Below are 20,818 nucleotides of genomic sequence, written 5' to 3'. Positions count from 1 at the left end.
TTACGTATTGTAGTCACGTCAATACTATGACATCTCCCCCTTTTCGTTTCTTTCCTTGAAGTAAACAACAGATGAACATTCTGTAAAACAATGTTATTCTATAGCAATCAATCAGTCAGGAATACTTTAACATCCTGTCAAAGGTAAACAGTGCTATTCTCCTATAGCCTCAATAAACGATAATACACAATAATATCAATCAACATTAGGATTAGCAAATAATTATCAAATGAACGGTTCACATTCTGGAACTCTTTTGACATTCAGTATTGTGGTTTTACCACCAGGAACTCTTTTTCCTTCACTTCCCCCCCCCCAAAAAAAGAAAGTCATGAGGGGACTTGTTAACTCAAAAGTCCAGTCTGACAACCGGTCTGGAGATCCGTCCAGACCTGGTCTGTGACAGTCCTTCGGCACCAGCAGGTATGCTGATACTGGCGTTACCTGGCTCCTGACTGGTGTCGTCACGAACAGGTGAGGCAGGTGCTGTGTCCCCAGCTGGCTGTGGAGCAGGAACTGCCTGGAGGTGGCGTCGGTTGCGGCGGTGTGACACCCCCTGCTGTGTCTCGATGAGATAAGAGCGTGGCGTGACACTCTCGCTGGTCACGACTGCAGGAGCTGTCCAGGTTTTCTGGTGGTCCAGTTTTGTGAGGACCTTACCACCAGGCTGTAGCGGAGGTAGGGGTCTCGCCCCATGTCGTCGGTTGTAGTAGAAGGCTTGCTTCCTCTTTTCAGCCTCGTCCTTCTGCTTGATCTGCTGTTTGTCAGGCCATGAGGGTTGCAGGTTCCCCTCGATGGTCGGTAGAGTCGTCCGGATCTTCCGGCCCATTAGAAGTTCAGCTGGGCTGGCCCCCGTTGTACTGCAGGGCGTCGACCTGTAGCACATGAGTGCGATGAGAGGGTCTTTCTGTTTCAGGATTCGCTTAGCAACCTGGACCGCCCTTTCTGCATGACCGTTCCCCTGTGCGTTGTGTGGGCTCGAAGTAATGTGTTCGAAGTCGAGCTTACGTGCCAGGTTTCGAAACTCAGCGCTCGAGAATTGAGGTCCATTGTCGCTGACAACCACATCTGGGATGCCGTAGCGGGCGCATGTTCCTTTGAGCTTCAAAGCTAATTTTTAATTTTTTTAATTTTTTTTATATTACTGGAGAAACTGAGAAACAGTACAATGGGGGCAATAGAAGTTCTAGGGACACAGTAGAGGGGAAAGCGGGTGTCTTTAGGAGACGTAGTGGTGAGGGTCGGAAGATGTCTCAGGAGGAGCAGTTAAGATGTAACCTGAAGAGATGGGTCTTCAGTCTACGACGATGGGTCTTCAGTACTACTCACTAAATGAATAGACCCCTTTGTAGCCGGGCTTCCACCACTACCCGTCGTTCGAGGGAAACAATGTCACTTTCTTTCAATGGCTTTGGTGTATCCACGTATCTCGTTCTGCGATCTTGACAGCAGTTGGGGTGCTCAGCAGCACCTCAAATGGCCCAACCCACCGCGGGCTGTGCCAGTGTTTTCTTTTTATTTCTTTGATGAGGATCTGGTCACCAGGTTGTAGTCTGGAATCCTGTAGGGAAACAGAAAGGTCTGGCAGATCATTTGTTCTGGCTATTTCCTGTTTCCTAAATAGCTGGGCCATCCCAGTGGGCCAGTGTGTTTTCCGTTTCTGCCAAATCTACTTCCCTAATGTCGTCTACTATGGGTAGTCTAAACCTTCTCCCATTTACTATTTCAAATTCATTCATTTCATTCATTCATTCATTCAAACCCATAGGTGTCGGTGTTATTCTCATGTGTGTTTCCATTAGAGAAACACACTCTTCCCACCTTCGCCCCGTTTCTTCCATTGCTTTCTTAAGTCTTAGTTTGATTGTGCCGTTCGTTCTCTCTATCAACCCTGCACTTTGAGGGTGATAGGAACAGTGATTCTTTAGTTCAATGTCCAGGTGTTTGGACCACTTGGTTCCTTCAGACCTCCCCTCTTCCCAGGGCGCAGTCTCAGGCTGGAACCCTTTCCGATGGAGGTTTACTGCCCTCCAACCCCAGGTCAGAGTCAGTCTACCCCCACCCCTTCCGCTTCCCAGACGTCTCCTTTTCAGAGCTCTGATCACGGAAAGCACTGCTCGCTTACTAACGCATTCGGTTTCAGCTTACAGTGGCCTGACTGTACATTGAGCTGAGCGCAGCCACCATTTTCCTATGGCTTCAGGCTTTGCGACCCAACCTTGAGGTAAAGCGTCAGCTCCGAGGCGACGTCAATGTCCCAGTTGTCCTTGAGATCGCGGATCGGCCGCAACAAATGAGGGAATCTGGTCTCAACTGCCTTGTCCATGACGTCCAGGAACACAATGACCCAATGTCCAGTCACAAGTTAAACACTTTAAATTAAGTTGTTACTAACTATCTATGCTAAAAACGTCTAATGGCTGCTGGGCCTGAGGCAGGTGGGGGTCTCTTGTCTCTGTCCTAATATGGCCGCCACAGAGGGCCCCTACCTCTAGAGGGGGAGGGGGGGGGGGGGGGACAGCAGGCGTCACCACAGGACCACTCCTCCTAGCGGCCACGGTTGCCGTGTCGACGGCAGCGAGCGGAGCAGAAGAGTTGGTGAAGGCAGTGGAGACGCTCGGGGAGGAGTTAGCGCTCCCGCTAGCAGCGTTCTCCAGAGCGTAGGGGAGATGGGCTGTGGTAGGAGAGGTGTTAGCGTAAGGCGTGGAGAGTAGAGAGTGCGTCAGGGGGGGGTTAGAGGGGATATACATGATTACATGTCTTGCTGCCGGTCTTCGTGGGAGTGCAAGTTGATCCCAATGTGAAGCCATGCTTCTACTGTCACTCTCAGCTCCAGGTCCATGCATCCATGTGGCAAACGTTGAAATCCATTGAGTCAGTGCGTTAGCGAACTCTCCATCCAACCCCTCCTAAGTCTTAACGTGAGGAGGTAGTAGGGAAATCCCATGGCGTGTTTACCCCCCCCCCGAAATATGTTCTGCGCAGGTGTGTCCGTCTCATTGATGGGCTGTCCATCGAACCTAAACCTAATCTGTCTGATTCATTAAGCTCACAGAACAGACGTACGTAACCGACTGGTAGAAATACAAATGTAAGTTGATTCCTTTGGTGTTCAAAATGTATCCTATTTGCAAAGATGGGAGGTCTAGCTTTCTAGCAAACTTGAAAAACTGCACACATACACTGGCTCCCCGCTGGTGGAATGAGCTTCCCACGGCTGTCAGAACTGCAGAGTCACTACCCATCTTCCGTCGTAGACTGAAGACCCATCTCTTCAGGTTATACCTTAACTGCTCCTCCTGAGACATCTACTGCCTCCCAGCACTGCGTCTCCTGAAGACACCCGCTTTTCCCCTCTACTGTGTCCCCTAAAAACTTCTATTGACCCCGTTGTACTGTTTCTCTGTTTCTCCAGTGTCTATATAAAAAGAAAAACGTAAGAAAAACCGAGGTTTAGAAGAAGGTGATAGAAGAAGGTGATAGAAGAAGGTTTTCCTTCTATCAATGGCCCCGGGCCTGAGCTGGATTACTCTTCCTGCTACGACTGGTGGATTGATGATTCACTTGCTTAGTCAAATGTATTGATTGTAAGTCGCTTTGGAATAAGCCGTCTGCTAAATGCCAAAAATTTAAGAAATGTAAATGTAAAAAGCATGGGCATGTGAGGTCTTTAGCTGTTGTCAGCATTGGGCTGCGACTTGCTACCGAAGCACGACTTGCTACCGAAGCACGACTTGCACTATAAACTAGAAATGTTTTGTTCTAACTAAGTAGGCACCGGCTGAGGAAATGCAACTACAATGATGGACACTGACATGGAAAGTTTCTATCACTAACACAGACCCTGAACCTTCTCTTTGACCGATTTTAACACTTCTCTTTTCTTTTTTTTTCTTTTTTTTTTTAAAATATTACTGGAGAAACTAAAAAACAGTACAATGGGGGCAATAGAAGTTCTAGGGACACAGTAGAGGGGAAAGCGGGTGTCTTTAGGAGACGTAGTGGTGAGGGTCGGAAGATGTCTCAGGAGGAGCAGTTAAGATGTAACCTGAAGAGATGGGTCTTCAGTCTACGACGATGGGTCTTCAGTACTACTCACTAAATGAATAGACCCCTTTGTAGCCGGGCTTCCACCACTACCCGTCGTTCGAGGGAAACAATGTCACTTTCTTTCAATGGCTTTGGTGTATCCACGTATCTCGTTCTGCGATCTTGACAGCAGTTGGGGTGCTCAGCAGCACCTCAAATGGCCCAACCCACCGCGGGCTGTGCCAGTGTTTTCTTTTTATTTCTTTGATGAGGATCTGGTCACCAGGTTGTAGTCTGGAATCCTGTAGGGAAACAGAAAGGTCTGGCAGATCATTTGTTCTGGCTATTTCCTGTTTCCTAAATAGCTGGGCCATCCCAGTGGGCCAGTGTGTTTTCCGTTTCTGCCAAATCTACTTCCCTAATGTCGTCTACTATGGGTAGTCTAAACCTTCTCCCATTTACTATTTCAAATTCATTCATTTCATTCATTCATTCATTCAAACCCATAGGTGTCGGTGTTATTCTCATGTGTGTTTCCATTAGAGAAACACACTCTTCCCACCTTCGCCCCGTTTCTTCCATTGCTTTCTTAAGTCTTAGTTTGATTGTGCCGTTCGTTCTCTCTATCAACCCTGCACTTTGAGGGTGATAGGAACAGTGATTCTTTAGTTCAATGTCCAGGTGTTTGGACCACTTGGTTCCTTCAGACCTCCCCTCTTCCCAGGGCGCAGTCTCAGGCTGGAACCCTTTCCGATGGAGGTTTACTGCCCTCCAACCCCAGGTCAGAGTCAGTCTACCCCCACCCCTTCCGCTTCCCAGACGTCTCCTTTTCAGAGCTCTGATCACGGAAAGCACTGCTCGCTTACTAACGCATTCGGTTTCAGCTTACAGTGGCCTGACTGTACATTGAGCTGAGCGCAGCCACCATTTTCCTATGGCTTCAGGCTTTGCGACCCAACCTTGAGGTAAAGCGTCAGCTCCGAGGCGACGTCAATGTCCCAGTTGTCCTTGAGATCGCGGATTGGCCGCAACAAATGAGGGAATCTGGTCTCAACTGCCTTGTCCATGACGTCCAGGAACACAATGACCCAATGTCCAGTCACAAGTTAAACACTTTAAATTAAGTTGTTACTAACTATCTATGCTAAAAACGTCTAATGGCTGCTGGGCCTGAGGCAGGTGGGGGTCTCTTGTCTCTGTCCTAATATGGCCGCCACAGAGGGCCCCTACCTCTAGAGGGGGAGGGGGGGGGGGGGACAGCAGGCGTCACCACAGGACCACTCCTCCTAGCGGCCACGGTTGCCGTGCCGACGGCAGCGAGCGGAGCAGAAGAGTTGGTGAAGGCAGTGGAGACGCTCGGGGAGGAGTTAGCGCTCCCGCTAGCAGCGTTCTCCAGAGCGTAGGGGAGATGGGCTGTGGTAGGAGAGGTGTTAGCGTAAGGCGTGGAGAGTAGAGAGTGCGTCAGGGGGGGGTTAGAGGGGATATACATGATTACATGTCTTGCTGCCGGTCTTCGTGGGAGTGCAAGTTGATCCCAATGTGAAGCCATGCTTCTACTGTCACTCTCAGCTCCAGGTCCATGCATCCACGTGGCAAACGTTGAAATCCATTGAGTCAGTGCGTTAGCGAACTCTCCATCCAACCCCTCCTAAGTCTTAACGTGAGGAGGTAGTAGGGAAATCCCATGGCGTGTTTACCCCCCCCCGAAATATGTTCTGCGCAGGTGTGTCCGTCTCATTGATGGGCTGTCCATCGAACCTAAACCTAATCTGTCTGATTCATTAAGCTCACAGAACAGACGTACGTAACCGACTGGTAGAAATACAAATGTAAGTTGATTCCTTTGGTGTTCAAAATGTATCCTATTTGCAAAGATGGGAGGTCTAGCTTTCTAGCAAACTTGAAAAACTGCACACATACACTGGCTCCCCGCTGGTGGAATGAGCTTCCCACGGCTGTCAGAACTGCAGAGTCACTACCCATCTTCCGTCGTAGACTGAAGACCCATCTCTTCAGGTTATACCTTAACTGCTCCTCCTGAGACATCTACTGCCTCCCAGCACTGCGTCTCCTGAAGACACCCGCTTTTCCCCTCTACTGTGTCCCCTAAAAACTTCTATTGACCCCGTTGTACTGTTTCTCTGTTTCTCCAGTGTCTATATAAAAAGAAAAACGTAAGAAAAACCGAGGTTTAGAAGAAGGTGATAGAAGAAGGTGATAGAAGAAGGTTTTCCTTCTATCAATGGCCCCGGGCCTGAGCTGGATTACTCTTCCTGCTACGACTGGTGGATTGATGATTCACTTGCTTAGTCAAATGTATTGATTGTAAGTCGCTTTGGAATAAGCCGTCTGCTAAATGCCAAAAATTTAAGAAATGTAAATGTAAAAAGCATGGGCATGTGAGGTCTTTAGCTGTTGTCAGCATTGGGCTGCGACTTGCTACCGAAGCACGACTTGCTACCGAAGCACGACTTGCACTATAAACTAGAAATGTTTTGTTCTAACTAAGTAGGCACCGGCTGAGGAAATGCAACTACAATGATGGACACTGACATGGAAAGTTTCTATCACTAACACAGACCCTGAACCTTCTCTTTGACCGATTTTAACACTTCTCTTTTCTTTTTTTTTCTTTTTTTTTTTAAAATATTACTGGAGAAACTAAAAAACAGTACAATGGGGGCAATAGAAGTTCTAGGGACACAGTAGAGGGGAAAGCGGGTGTCTTTAGGAGACGTAGTGGTGAGGGTCGGAAGATGTCTCAGGAGGAGCAGTTAAGATGTAACCTGAAGAGATGGGTCTTCAGTCTACGACGATGGGTCTTCAGTACTACTCACTAAATGAATAGACCCCTTTGTAGCCGGGCTTCCACCACTACCCGTCGTTCGAGGGAAACAATGTCACTTTCTTTCAATGGCTTTGGTGTATCCACGTATCTCGTTCTGCGATCTTGACAGCAGTTGGGGTGCTCAGCAGCACCTCAAATGGCCCAACCCACCGCGGGCTGTGCCAGTGTTTTCTTTTTATTTCTTTGATGAGGATCTGGTCACCAGGTTGTAGTCTGGAATCCTGTAGGGAAACAGAAAGGTCTGGCAGATCATTTGTTCTGGCTATTTCCTGTTTCCTAAATAGCTGGGCCATCCCAGTGGGCCAGTGTGTTTTCCGTTTCTGCCAAATCTACTTCCCTAATGTCGTCTACTATGGGTAGTCTAAACCTTCTCCCATTTACTATTTCAAATTCATTCATTTCATTCATTCATTCATTCAAACCCATAGGTGTCGGTGTTATTCTCATGTGTGTTTCCATTAGAGAAACACACTCTTCCCACCTTCGCCCCGTTTCTTCCATTGCTTTCTTAAGTCTTAGTTTGATTGTGCCGTTCGTTCTCTCTATCAACCCTGCACTTTGAGGGTGATAGGAACAGTGATTCTTTAGTTCAATGTCCAGGTGTTTGGACCACTTGGTTCCTTCAGACCTCCCCTCTTCCCAGGGCGCAGTCTCAGGCTGGAACCCTTTCCGATGGAGGTTTACTGCCCTCCAACCCCAGGTCAGAGTCAGTCTACCCCCACCCCTTCCGCTTCCCAGACGTCTCCTTTTCAGAGCTCTGATCACGGAAAGCACTGCTCGCTTACTAACGCATTCGGTTTCAGCTTACAGTGGCCTGACTGTACATTGAGCTGAGCGCAGCCACCATTTTCCTATGGCTTCAGGCTTTGCGACCCAACCTTGAGGTAAAGCGTCAGCTCCGAGGCGACGTCAATGTCCCAGTTGTCCTTGAGATCGCGGATCGGCCGCAACAAATGAGGGAATCTGGTCTCAACTGCCTTGTCCATGACGTCCAGGAACACAATGACCCAATGTCCAGTCACAAGTTAAACACTTTAAATTAAGTTGTTACTAACTATCTATGCTAAAAACGTCTAATGGCTGCTGGGCCTGAGGCAGGTGGGGTCTCTTGTCTCTGTCCTAATATGGCCGCCACAGAGGGCCCCTACCTCTAGAGGGGGAGGGGGGGACAGCAGGCGTCACCACAGGACCACTCCTCCTAGCGGCCACGGTCGCCGTGCCGACGGCAGCGAGCGGAGCAGAAGAGTTGGTGAAGGCAGTGGAGACGCTCGGGGAGGAGTTAGCGCTCCCGCTAGCAGCGTTCTCCAGAGCGTAGGGGAGATGGGCTGTGGTAGGAGAGGTGTTAGCGTAAGGCGTGGAGAGTAGAGAGTGCGTCAGGGGGGGGGTTAGAGGGGATATACATGATTACATGTCTTGCTGCCGGTCTTCGTGGGAGTGCAAGTTGATCCCAATGTGAAGCCATGCTTCTACTGTCACTCTCAGCTCCAGGTCCATGCATCCACGTGGCAAACGTTGAAATCCATTGAGTCAGTGCGTTAGCGAACTCTCCATCCAACCCCTCCTAAGTCTTAACGTGAGGAGGTAGTAGGGAAATCCCATGGCGTGTTTACCCCCCCCCCCCCCCCTCCCCCGAAATATGTTCTGCGCAGGTGTGTCCGTCTCATTGATGGGCTGTCCATCGAACCTAAACCTAATCTGTCTGATTCATTAAGCTCACAGAACAGACGTACGTAACCGACTGGTAGAAATACAAATGTAAGTTGATTCCTTTGGTGTTCAAAATGTATCCTATTTGCAAAGATGGGAGGTCTAGCTTTCTAGCAAACTTGAAAAACTGCACACATACACTGGCTCCCCGCTGGTGGAATGAGCTTCCCACGGCTGTCAGAACTGCAGAGTCACTACCCATCTTCCGTCGTAGACTGAAGACCCATCTCTTCAGGTTACACCTTAACTGCTCCTCCTGAGACATCTACTGCCCCCCAGCACTGCGTCTCCTGAAGACACCCGCTTTTCCCCTCTACTGTGTCCCCTAAAAACTTCTATTGACCCCGTTGTACTGTTTCTCTGTTTCTCCAGTGTCTATATAAAAAGAAAAACGTAAGAAAAACCGAGGTTTAGAAGAAGGTGATAGAAGAAGGTTTTCCTTCTATCAATGGCCCCGGGCCTGAGCTGGATTACTCTTCCTGCTACGACTGGTGGATTGATGATTCACTTGCTTAGTCAAATGTATTGATTGTAAGTCGCTTTGGAATAAGCAGTCTGCTAAATGCCAAAAATGTAAGAAATGTAAATGTAAAAAGCATGGGCATGTGAAGTCTTTAGCTGTTGTCAGCATTGGGCTGCGACTTGCTACCGAAGCACGACTTGCTACCGAAGCACGACTTGCAATATAAACTAGAAATGTTTTGTTCTAACTAAGTAAGCACCGGCTGAGGAAATGCAACTACAATGATGGACACTGACATGGAAAGTTTCTATCACTAACACAGACCCTGAACCTTCTCTTTGACCGATTTTAACACTTCTCTTTTTTGTGTCAGACTACAGGAAGATCTCTGCCGTTGGAGACCATCTGTCTGCAGTCTGCATCCTTCGTCACGGGCGCTGACGTCAACTGGTCCAGGGAGATTGTCAGGGACGCTTCCATCAGCTGTGTGAGTCTAGGGTCGACCACAGCGCTATCCTGCCAAGGGACTGACTTGTGCATGCGCCGCGATCTTTATCAGAGTTGATTAAAGATGCTCCGTGCCGCCGCGAGACGTGGACCCCTCAAACTTTTAATCGACAAAACAAGAGAAATTGAAAACAGCCTGAGGGCCTCCCTGTCACACAAATGTTTTTTTAGGTTTTTTGGCTTTCTGAGCGGCAACTCACTCAGCCTGATTAATTGTGTCTGTATCGCTCTCTCTCCTCATTTCATGCTGTCGAGGGCAAATTTCCATTACCGTGTGTGAGTGGTTGGTTTCTTCAGGCTTCACTGATTGCCTGGAGCTATGTCTACCTCTCGGGTTATCTTGGTTGTCAAATGTAGAACAGCCATCAGGTGAGATGTTTATATACAAGTACATCCTCCTGTCTCACCTGCACTTTTTTATTGCCACCGTTTACAGGTTATTTTTTTCTGAGTGGGGCAGTCCCACTCATATTTGTCATTTCATTGGACAGAGATAGTGAAGACAGACAGGAGAGTAAGGAGAAGAAGGGTATGTCAGCAGGGCATGGGTCTGATTCGAACCCAGGCCGACATGGGCGTATGTGTGCACTGTAGAACCGTGGTGCTACTCCCCAGGCCACTTTCTTGTCTTGTTCAATGTATTATTTGTTTCAAATAAGATAGAAAAAGTGTAGAGCGTTCGGTTTTCATCCGCTCACTGTCCTGGTCCGTTTGTCTCTCAAGATCCCCATGCACTGCTGGGCCATCTTCTACCCCCCCCGCTGCGCCGACCAGACGGAGGAGCTGGTGGCCACCTTCGGGAAGGTGGCGGGGCCCATGGGTCTGCGTCTGGACCGACCCATCCGGGTGGAGCTGAGGGACGACCGCATGGAGACCTACGTCAAGAGCATCCACTCCCAGCTCACCAGAGAGGTAGGGGGGGGGCCGACAGGCGTCTGTCTGTCTCACTCCGCGAGGGTGTCGTTCATAACACACGGACGGTAGTGCCTGCCGACTTGAGACAAGTGTTGTGAAGTAATGAGTTTATTGATTTGATTGAGTTTATCGTACAGAACAAAAGCCAGTGAGTGGGGTGGTTCAGGTTACCATAGTGACTGTATTCATGAACTTTCCCTCTCTCTCTCTCTTTTATCGTGGCGCGTTTCAGCCCAACGTGCAGATGGTGGTGTGCATCATGACAGGCAACAGAGACGACCTCTACAGCGCCATCAAGAAGATGTGCTGCGTCCAGAACCCCTTCCCCTCGCAGGTCCGTCACGCCTCACCACTGGGATCACCACAGACCCAAACCCCTTCAATGTTCAAAGCAGGGCTCACCACAGACCCAAACCCCTTCAATGTTCAAAGCGCTTAAAGTACTCGAATTTGACGCTCAGAAATGAAATATAAGACCTTGAAAATCTGACAGTTTCTCAGTTGGGTCTCAATTGATTTCGAAGTTCACCGAGAATTAATGTTTTTTTTGCGAGCAATATATTTTTTTTGTTTTTGTTTTGTTTTGTTTTGTTTCCCGCTGTTTCAATTGACGAGTGCTCTGCTGCCCTGTTACACATGCTGTCGTCGTGGTAATGTAGATAGACAACATGGAGTGCGATAACAGAACCACTACATGGATGTAATGTGGGCTTGCTTCAAGGAGAACTAGAACATAACCTAGGTGAACAGGCATCCATCCATCTGTGTAGGCACTACTTTGGTTTTAAATCCAGCAAGAACATACACGTTTTGATCTGTATTTGAAAAAACTATAATTAGACAATACTCACATTCTTCTTCTTACATATGTAAGAAATAGAAAATAAAAATGTTAACTCCAAAGAGCACATTTTGACACTAGAAGCCCGGCCCTCCTTACTAACCAACGTACCCAGGTTTATGTCTGGAGCCTGCCATTCCTTAGTGTATCAGTGGAATCATTGCAGGGGTGCAAACTTGTCACCTTTCTGCTAAATTAGCAGTTTTCACCTTAAAATAGGTCATCCATGTGAATTGTGACGATCTGCAAAAAAATTATTTTGGGTGGGGGGGGGGGGGGTCTAAGTGTCATCCAAGTCTCATGATGCGCGAGCTAACTAATCTTCCTGTCTGCTGAACTCCACTACTGTTGAAATAACTTTTAGCTTCAGGCAGCTAGGTACAATTCATGACAGCGTGGAGAACAACAGTCACAGTAAACTGTTTTCGAAGTAATTCTGCAGGTGTTAAGGTCAGGGCTGCCGCTACTTACCGGTACACGCGCCTCATTGTTAGACCACCGTTAGTGCTAGCGATATCCATTTAGCACTATTAGTGCTAGCACTATGCACTACCCCCCCCCCCCCCCCCCGGGAACCTCTAAGGTTAGCCACGCATTGATCATTTTCTTAGTTTTCAGGCAAAAGTGTCACCTTTTTGGGCCATCACCAGTTTGCACCCCTGCATTGAATTCGGTCAATACGATGTTGCAAATAATGAACTGGCGGTGTCAGGTCAGGACTTAGGAATCATTAGAATATCATTTTAAAGAGCTTCCATATTGAATATAACATTGACGGACATCGTTGGTGTAACGGTAAATAGCCTACTGCAAAAACAACAACAACCTGCAGTCAAATGTGACGTCTGGAGTGAAACTAATGTAATTAGCGTTTGGAAACACCGGTGTGATGAAGGGCGCATGGCGGTTCTTCACATGCTGCCCTGGGTTTTATGTCATCGCTTTGATCATGCAAATAATGATAGCCTGTCTGTGTTGCTGTTGAGGTTGAAATGGGTAAGCCATTCATAACTGTAGTGTCAGCTTCAATTCATCATCATGAGGGTCAAAGCTTGACTGAGAGTGCAAGCGGTCCATTTGCGCCTTTTGGGAGCAGGCGTTAACCACACCTCAGGACGTGACTAGGAGAAGTCGGCGATCCAAAAAAGCTGTGGTAGTCATGGAAATGCCTCCCGTTTTAATCACTTAATCAAGTAGTCGTAAGTAAGTGAATCATCTTTACATCAGTCATCATAATAAAAACAAATCTATGCTAGGACCAGGGGCCATTGGCAGTCACAATGCTAGAAGCACTACTACTACTTATTTCAGTAGAGAAACTGTACAGGGGGGTAGTAGGGATGAAGAGGTCTTTAGGAGGGACAGTCAATATGTTGGCTTAAGAGATGGGTCAGTCTACGGCGGAAGATATGTAGTGATAATAAAATAAATAAATGAAAAATAAATAAATCATAGATGCAAACAGGCACGCTTATAACTTTATGTGCCATGTGCAGGGGTGTCATTTTCTTATTTGGTTGTTGGGAAGAGGATCATGTGAATGAATGAATGAATCTTTTTATTTCTAACATGATTTAAAATAATAAAAGAACAAATAACTAATACGAAGAGTACAGACCTATTAATGTTGGAAAGGGAGTAGGATGAAGCCTAAGCTTATCATGTCCTACCCCTATCCGTCACTTTCAAGTGAGAACAATTATACTTAAATTATATAATCCAGTTAATTAATTCATAAATGTCAGTATCAACCGTACTAATAATATTTCATTCATAATATTGAAACAACACAAAATAAATAAATAAACATAATGTTCCTTTATTAATACTGAAACAACACAAAATAAATAATATGTATGTGATAGGATGTATGTTAGTAGGACAAGCTATATGTTATATGTACACATGGAAGTCAGTGATTTATGTTTCCTCTGGGTTAATGAGCCAATTCATATGTGACTAAAATGAAATGAGATCAAGTTGGCCCATAGATATCGATTATGTTTGACAATCGACTAAATAATTATCCAAACGGAATTTTACTATTCAATCACATAAAACAAAGAATATTCATGCAACAGAATTTACATTTACAGTTTGCAGCCTGAAGAAGGGAAGTTAAGTTAGTGTCATTGAATGTTCCCTTCACTCAGCAGCTGTGGTCAGGGTGGGGACCTCCTTCCCCCTGACCAGAGGCAGGGCCTGAGGAGCAGGTGACCAGGGTGTGCTGCCACTAGGGCGTGCTGCCACTAGGGCGTGCTGCCACTAGGGCGTGCTGCCACTAGGGCGTACTAGGGTGTGCTGCCACTAGGGCGTACTAGGGTGTGCTGCCACTAGGGCGTGCTGCCACTAGGGTGTGCTGCCACTAGGGCATGCTGCCACTAGGGTGTGCTGCCACTAGGGCAGCGGTTCCCAACCTATGGGCCGCGGACCACTGCAAGTGGGCCGCCAAATCATGAGCAAAAATGTTTTATTGACGTTTTTTTGTTACAAAAAGTTTTAATTTTAAAAAGAAAAAAAATCTTGGATTGAACAGCCTTGATCGTATTGGAATGGAATGGAATGGAATGGACTTTATTTGTCATTGCTACAGTACAGGTACCAAACAACGACATTTAGGAGGGGTGGCTCCCCTGGTGTTAGGAAAGGGAAAAAAAAACACATTTTAGAAAAAGCATAAAAGCATAAAATCACAAGAAGGTAAGGAGCTGGTTTACATCAATAAAGGCTATGTACACAATCCACTGTACTATACTGCACAGATAGTCAACTAGGGTTGTCATATTGCACAAAAGTATTTTTTCACGTTATTTTAAAGTGTCACAGTTTGCAGGCTTGAAAATGTACATGTTTGTGCCTCAGCACTAGCTGCCATACAATCCGTCCGGACTGTCCTGGGCCCAGAACTTAGGCCTTTTCTGTGTTCAGGGCCTTGACGGCCCTGTGGTAGAAGCAGTTCTTCAGTCTGTTTGTCTTAGCGGCCGGGGTCCTGTACCTCCTGTTCGAGGGCAGCCTGACAAAGTGTACGTGCCCAGGGTGGGTCGGGTCCCTGGAGATCTTGGAGGCCCTCCTGAGACAGCGTGTGTTGTACAGCTCCTCCAGAGAGGGGAGGGGGGCGCCGGTGATCTTCTGTGCTGTTCTCACGACTCTCTGTAGCGCGTTTCTCTCCGCTGTTGTGCAGCTGTGGAACCAGTTGCAGATGCCGTAGGTGAGGATGCTCTCCACTGCGCCGTGGTAGAAGGCCACCAGTATCTCCTGCTTGTTGTGTTCTTTCCTGAGGCATCTCAGGGTGTATAGCCGCTGTTGTGCCTTCTTGATGGTGCCTTTTGTGTTGTACTTCCAGGCCAGGTCATCCCGCATGTGATGTCCCAGGAATCGGAGGGTTGAGACTCTCTCCACGCTCTCTCCGTCGATGAGCAGGGGCTGGATCTCGGACTTTTTGTGTGTGGTGTGCGCCGATATTTACACTAGGGTGTGCTGCCACTAGGGTGTACTAGGGTGTGCTGCCACTAGGGCGTACTAGGGTGTGCTGCCACTAGTGTGTGCTGCCACTAGGGCGTGCTGTAGTGATGGGGGAAACGAAGCTTTCGACGCAATTGACACGTTCGACACAATTGTGTCAGAAAAAGTGTCGATCTATCGATGCAGTCGATACAGCAACTCCATACTGCCATCTGCTGGTCAGGTCATGGTACTGCCTATACTGCCATCTGCTGGTCAGGTCGTGGTACAGCAGTTCTATACTGCCATCTGCTGGTCAGGTCATGGTCATGGTCATTTTATGCAGTACCAAACTTGGAACAATGCCTCGTCTGCGGAATGATTGACACACGCGTCAGATGTGCTCGTGTGACGTACGAATCTTTCTTCGAGTAGTCACGTGGTTTTTGCCAATTTGACACAAGCATCGATACATTTGTATCGACGCACATTGCGTCGGAAGATAGACGCCGTGTCGTGACTACTGCGTCGAGCGTAACATCCCTAGCGTGCTGCCACTAGGGCGTGCTGCCACTTGGGTGTGCTGCCAGTAGGGCGTACTAAGGCGTGCTGCCACTAGGGCGTGCTGCCACTAGGGTGTGCTGCCACTAGGGCATACTAGGGCGTACTAAAGCATGCTGCCACTAAGGTGTGCTGCCACTAGGGCGTACTAAACCGTGCTGCCACTAGGGTGTGCTGCCACTAGGGTGTGCTGCCACTAGGGCGTACTAGGGTGTGCTCCCACTAGGGTGTACTAAAGCGTGCTGCCACTAGGCTGCAGAACAGACTGTCCTGCCACCGTGGTGCCTGGTGGCTCGGACTGGAATAATATTGCTGAAAGTTTGACTACATTCTGGATGAGCTGGAGAGCTTTGCTGCTTTGCTGCGAGGCACAAACTTAATTCCAGATTCACCCCAGTCTGACGTCATCCATGTGTTGTTGTTTGTAATGAAAAATCTATATTTTAAAGTGAAGGAGTTTTCTCAATAGAAACACCTGATGGTGATCGGGGTTGACGTCCACCACGACACCAGCAAGAAGAACCGGTCCGTCATGGGCTTTGTCGCAAGCCAGAACAGGTAAATAAATAGGATATAACTTCATTGTCCGATTCAAGCCGGAAAATGTTCTTTGTTCTTACTTAAGACATAATCATATTGACCCATACAAAGGATACAACATATCTAGGAACATACACAATTACTTTTGCCAAATTATGTTTTTACAAGCCATTGAAATTCTCCTCAAATGACATAGCTACACAAATGCAATTAAAATGGTTAAGAAAGCCCTTCAGACTTATTTGTGACAGCAACTGGTAGTAGGTAGTCGTGGGGATTACTCAGCGAATCCACTGCATTGCAATATTTTGGCGAGTGCGTCATTGATTTCCAACAACGTTGAAATTGATTTACATTTTTCCAGAATAAAATTCCGAACATTTTGCCGGTTGTCGAGTTGTTCCTGCGTTCACCAGCTGCCGTCACATGTTGACATTGTCTCCTAACCTTCCTCTCACAGCCTGATGATCAAGTGGTACTCCCAAGTGACATTCCAGAAGCCCAACGATGAGATCATCGATGGATTGAGGGTGTGCCTGCTGGCTGCGCTGGAGAAGTACTACGAGGTAACCATCACAAAGTCTCATGGAAGTCAGTGTTTGTGTATGATAATAATAATTATGTATAGAAAACTAGTTGGGTTTGTCATTTGTCTATATGCTCATGGCGGGAGGAGGGGTGCTCTGGCATGGTTCTACAGCCATAGTAGCCGCATGTGGCTGGAAAGACAACGGTAAGCAATATCACACGCGGCGTTAACAAGGAGGACAGGTAAGGATAGAAGCCATCGATGCTGGCCAGCTTATTGATAAAAAAAGATGCCAGAAGTGAAAGCTGCCATTACTTTGCTTATAGAGCAAAGTATTGGTGTGCATACATATAATAAACTTGACTCACAATCCTTATTATAGCGTGTGTACAATGAGTACATTGCCTTTGGAAGAGAAGTTGGAGATAAAACGTTTAGGGCCACACATAAAGTGACCCGTACACCCAAAGAGGAATGGTTTGACAAACAGAGACGGCTAACGGTTAGCACCTCGAAACATGCACTGCTCTGTTTCCCGTGTATGCTATTGGTGGAGATGTCATGCCAGATTATGCCAAATAAAAAATGTGCATGCTAGCAGGTGTTTTCATATAAAATGGCCATGCCAACATAAAAGCTATGGCTGACTAGTGAGCCCGTATCAACCTTAATGCTATTCAAGTGCAATAAGACTAGATAAGTGCATAGCAATGGCATTCGAAAAATATTGATTACATCAGACGGACACTATTTGGCCAGGTCGGACTTAATCTGGCATGACAGAGACTCTGTTTGGCCATTGGATGGATTCAAAGACATGAAACATCTGTCAGAAGAACAGAAGCATGAAAGCTCTGCGTCCGATCTGAATAGTGCCATAGATGGTGCATATCGCTATAGCATCGCGGAGCACAACAAACAGACCTAGGAGAATGTGTATGTTCTGGGCTGTATGTTCATAGACCTCCCTGTTAATTAGCCTAGCCTACTTTGCGCGTGTTAATGCTTTGGCTTTTGTAGTGTGTTAAAGCCTCTGCTCTGATGATATTTGACATTTAAAGAAATACAATTGATAAAAACGTTCCTACATGTTAACAATGTGCTCCATGCTTGTATTTCGATAAAGCATGCGAATTATTGAAGATATAAAATATGAAAATAAAACACTGAAGAAGAGATGACGGGTCAAATTTAAGACATTTATTCCCCCATAATTATTTCGGTCATGGACATGATCGAACAAACTCATACATGTGGTCACGTGACTTACACAACTTAACATTACGTTATGTCTGACTCAAAGACATTTCATGGTTAATAATGATTGACAATGCTTTGCTCATCCCTATGTGACAGACTCGATCATATCGGATCCTAGATTCCATTAAGAATACTCAAAATGCTATTTCACCATGCCCTCACGTTAAGATAAATCGGCTTGAGTAAGTTTACACTCAGGCCAGTAGCTGAAACTGCTGACTCTCTCCGTCTCATTAACAATGCATGTGAACATTAGACATTGATGGAAAACTCTGTGATAACCTGGTCATGATGATGTTGTGCTGTTTTAACAGAAAATTAGAATAATTAATCAACAAAATATAATAACCAACGTAATAGTTTCAAAGCAACATGTGACTAAGTTTTAACCATGCATTAACGTGCGTCAAGAACACACAGGAGAATGGTGCCCGCGACAGGCCTAACCCAAAACTCCAAGAATAACGCTGTCCCTCAATTTAAATATAATTTCCAACCAAGGACAAGGTGTGAGATACATTACACATAGGGGTGGCCAGGGTGTGATTTCCTCAGCCACATTACAATCGCAAAGGAATTGACAAATGGTGTGGGTGTGACTTCTTCAGGATGTCCGCCAGGCTCATTCAACTGCAAATAGTTAGACACATTGACATCGACGATGACGCCCAAAATCCCTCTCCAAAGACACGTGTCTGTCTCGTCTTTTTACTTTGTTGCAACCTCAATGTAGCGTTCTGTCACGCTGAAGCATATGAAGCATACTCAGATCAAATCTTTCTGCTCCCTGGTACTCACAGCGCAGCCCCATGGCATATGCCTACCGTAGACTACCTTTATTTTTTGTGGGCCACACAGACGTCATCCAAAACTTCCCCTCCTGAAATGCCATGCTAAAATCGCCCACTGCATACACTAATGCACTTCATTTTTTTTTCTGCCAGGTGAATCACAATTTACCAGAGATGATTGTGGTGTACCGGGACGGCGTCTCGGACGGCCAGCTGAAGGCGGTGGAGCTCTACGAGATCCCACAGCTGCTCAAGTGCTTCGAGACGTTCCCCAACTACGAGCCCAAGCTCGCCTTCATCGTGGTCAAGAAACGCATCAACACCACACTGTACTCCTGCTCCGGAGACCGCTTTGGTACCGCCCCACCCGGGACCGTACTAGACCACACCGTCACCAACAGGGAATGGTTAGTCCTGTTCCCTTTCCCCAGCCGTGGCTGCTAGCAGCTATTAGAGAGAGTCTTTCTTCCCTACTTACTTTTGGCTGTCTCACCTATTGTAGAGAGTCACTTACTTTTGGCGGATGAACTTAATGTAGTTCGCTCTGGATAAGGACGTCCGCTTAATAACTGGAACGTCAGGCTGATTTGCACTGAGAACAAGACCGCATGCACTGTTTCTATTATTACTTTTATATTAGATTATACTTTTTTCTGTCATACTTTTAAGTCCTCCTATAATGCCTTCTCATATATCACAACATGTTATTATTCTTCAGGGTGGACTGGTTTTCACTTATTAGTTATGGATGATGTCGAAGGATGTCGAATGTTCCAATGTCATATTACAGCACTGAGCTGCGTTTTTCCAAAGCCGAAATAACAGACCAAAGCCAAGCCGGATATATGAACACTTTTTAATTTGCAACAGCAGTCTGGAGCAACCGAACTCCAAGTAAAAACAAACAAGCAATTTTTCGGTGCAATTTTTTAAAAGTAAAAAAATAAAATAATATATTCTTTATATAAAAGAATTAAGGTTTTTCAACAGCACTGAGAGCGGAGCAAAGAAAACAACCAAAAATTGTCTGACAAAAAAGACGAACAGGAAAGCCATTATTTTAACATCGGCTCAACAGAACTTGTGATCCGTTTGTTGTATTGACTGTGGTGGGTGGGGGCCGCTGGCTAGAGGCATAGATCAGAGGAAGTAGAGCTTGTCTGCCAGCTGTCTCCCTGGCACCATGTGTAGCAGGGTTTCCGTTAACCGGTAATTACCGGTCTTTGTCCGATAAAATCTGTTGTCCGACATTTTTAAACCTCTTCGGTCATAATGTCCGGTGAAAATAATTCCCTTTAAGCACAATTTGAATACAATTTGCTAAAATTAATTTGTCACATATTCTGATTCCTTCTACATTAAAAAAGACGAATATATAGGCTATATGTTTTCTTTTATTATTAATGTGTAGACTAGCCTACGCGATGACAAACAGCGGCAGGGTTGCCAGATGGGATTGACAATTTACAGCCTAACTAGTCCGCTAAATAACCGCTAAACCCAGTAGCCCATTCGGCGGTAACCCCCCCCCCCCCATCTGGCAACCCTGTCTCTCAACGGCGCGAGTAGTTTAGTCAGTTAATTTAGTTTGATCTAGTCTAAATAAAACCACTGCAGTGACCGGAGTCAAGGTTATTGTTCTGCGTGTTTTGGATGTGCTAGAGCAGTGGTCACCAACCTTTTTAAGCCCAAGATCCCTGACCTCGGCCTTGGTGAAGGCAAGATCTACCTATTGAAGCGTTGAGAGAAAAAGACAGCCAAGATAGTACTTTAAACTTAATGACGTTTATTTGCCTGTATTTTAATTAGATGCAATGCATTGGTCCAACATTAAAATTGATGCAACAACAACAAAAAAAGACTGTATCAAGCATATCAGGCAGCTGTCTTGCTTTAAGAATTGTACATAACTGAAATTTATGTAGTTTGATTATGTCATTTCATTACAACACAAAAAAATAAAGGCATGGAATGATGGAATGGAGGAATGTATGATAAAATCATTTTGTTCATAGTAACGTTAGCTGACATTCTTGACATTTTGACACTTGACTGACTTAATTATTATTCTTACTTATTAACATTGACAAACATATTTACAAGTATAGCATTTTATAAAGTAGAACTGTAATGTGTACTTTCTCAGTCAGTGCTAAGTGCAGTCATCTTATGCAGCATCACTTTTCACATCAAAACAAAAGTAAAACTAATGTGTGCTTTCTCATATTATTAACATTGACAAACATATTTACAAGTATAGCATTTTATAAAGTAGAACTGTAATGTGTACTTGTGTCTCAGTCAGTGCTAAGTGCAGTCATCTTATGCAGCATTACTTTTCACATCGAAACAGTCATGTTACTCACTCAAGTCAGTGTGATGGTTG

At 46.1% G+C, this 20,818-nt stretch overlaps 1 pseudogene across 1 annotated transcript in view; it reads left to right on the top strand.

The window, feature by feature from the left end:
* The window catches only part of LOC308157845 (piwi-like protein 2), a 111,257-nt pseudogene extending 92,381 nt beyond the window's left edge, over positions 1 to 18,876 (top strand). Inside the window, exons 8-13 of the transcript in view lie at positions 9,421 to 9,534; positions 10,278 to 10,466; positions 10,702 to 10,803; positions 15,782 to 15,870; positions 16,313 to 16,418; positions 18,586 to 18,876. The product of the transcript in view is annotated as a piwi-like protein 2 (transcript). The remainder of the gene's footprint in view (positions 1 to 9,420; positions 9,535 to 10,277; positions 10,467 to 10,701; positions 10,804 to 15,781; positions 15,871 to 16,312; positions 16,419 to 18,585) is intronic.
* The last annotated feature ends 1,942 nt before the right edge of the window (positions 18,877 to 20,818 follow it).

This window comes from Nansenia antarctica (assembly GCF_963989245.1).
Source record: "Nansenia antarctica genome assembly, chromosome: 5".
Classification (NCBI taxonomy): Eukaryota; Metazoa; Chordata; class Actinopteri; order Argentiniformes; family Microstomatidae; genus Nansenia; species Nansenia antarctica.
This window is presented reverse-complemented; position numbering and strand designations above follow the sequence as displayed.